This window comes from Pteropus vampyrus, unplaced genomic scaffold (assembly GCF_000151845.1).
Source record: "Pteropus vampyrus isolate Shadow unplaced genomic scaffold, Pvam_2.0 Scaffold557, whole genome shotgun sequence".
Classification (NCBI taxonomy): Eukaryota; Metazoa; Chordata; class Mammalia; order Chiroptera; family Pteropodidae; genus Pteropus; species Pteropus vampyrus.
Genome location: NW_011889338.1, coordinates 146,437 through 148,136, shown reverse-complemented (window position 1 = coordinate 148,136; position 1,700 = coordinate 146,437). Strand labels below are relative to the sequence as shown.

Genomic DNA, 1,700 nt, shown 5'->3' with positions numbered 1-1,700 from the left:
GATGTTGTTTACATTTCTATGGTAGATTTTCCTGCTGACTGACAATATTTCTGGTTATCCTTTCCTATTGCATACCCTCGAGAATTACATTTCCTTTTTCTGTTGAAGGTAAATGTGGTAATATATTCTTATCTGTTTAATAAAATATGAGTGGCACTGATGTTTCCCTTCTAAGCTAAAACAACTCAAGAGCTGGTACATTATTCTTTATACTCGCTCTTCCCTTAATATGACCATTGTCGAATAAAGCTATTAGAAGATCAAAATAGTCTATAAAGCTGACCAGTACATGGAAGACCCCCCTGGATGGTTGCCGAAGTCTGTATATAAATGATTTTTCAAATATAAAATCTCGTAAATTCTGTTAGGGTCATAATTTATCATCTCCTTCCAGTGTGACATGTGTTATCTGTGATATAATGTGATAATCATGATCGGAATGAGAGGAGAGGAGTATTTTCAGTACAAGCCATTGCTACTTTGTGTACCCAGAATAATGTTAGGTTTTTCTTGGAAGATCTTCTCCTATCTTTTCTTTGTAGTTTTCAGCATCTGTACATCTTTGTCCCTCTTCCATGTTCAACTTTAAGAATTCAAATAGCCAAGTGGTAAGGTTTTACAGTGATGGTGATATATTCAATGTTAGAGATCAGATGATCCCCAGGTCACATTTTTAAAGAAAAAATTAATATCCAAGAAAGAATTTTCAAATGGCTTAGTGCTAGTACATCTAGCTCATGTATATATTTCTGTCTGCATATCTATCTATCTATCTATCTATCTATCTATCTATCTATCTATCTATCTATCTATCATCTATCTACATGTTTCATAAAATTTCCCAGGTCCAAGAGACCAGAGAAAGAGGCCGACAACTCTATCATTACATTAAGAATTTATTAAGAGAACTTGCATATGATGCTCATCTTGGGCAACAGCTATATGACCTGGATATCCTCCATGCTTCATGACAGGTGCTGAGGCGTTATATAGGGTAGATAGAGATGGATGGACATCCTGGAATGTGACCTGCCCCAGATAAGGGGGGAAAAACTTACATCCTTGCCTTGGGATGGGCAATGGCCTATTCTGGAGCCAACACTTCCGAGTCTGAGGGGATTTATGGGGAGCAATCTCTGTTCTGGCCTGAATCTCACTGGATGTAGATTGAGGGTCTGGCTGTAGTCATGTTATTGAATAGTTTTCTACCCTCTATAAGTCATCTATCTATCCATTCATCCATCCGTACTAAATTTTAGCCTAAGGCACCAATGTGTCTCTGAGCTCTTTTCTCTCAGTGTCTTAGTGAATGAGGAGATTTCAGTGGAGTTTTGTGGAGAAGATGGAGATGAAGACAGGTATTTCTGAATATGGGCAAACCAGTGGACACAATGGAACTTTTTCAGGGACTAAAGATGACTCAATGATAAGAGAAGAATTACATGGACTTATATGGGTGAGAGAAGTGGAAATGTTAGAAGAGTAGAAAGTCTTCTGTTGGCACGTGTATTTAATATCATTTAATATAATAACAACTACCATAACTATATTGACTTTGTAAATACCTATAGTTAATAATATAATCTCTATGAATGTTTTTTATTTTTAAAATTTCCTTGATTTATTCTTTCATTTTTAATATTTACTGGCTGAATTTTTCATTAGATTAATTTTCTTAATATTTTGCAGTATTTTTAAGC

General features: G+C 35.4%; 1 protein-coding gene across 1 annotated transcript in view; it reads left to right on the top strand.

The window, feature by feature from the left end:
• Window positions 1–1,700, top strand: part of LOC105308207 (olfactory receptor 7D2-like) — an 8,623-nt gene that overhangs the window by 4,445 nt on the left and 2,478 nt on the right.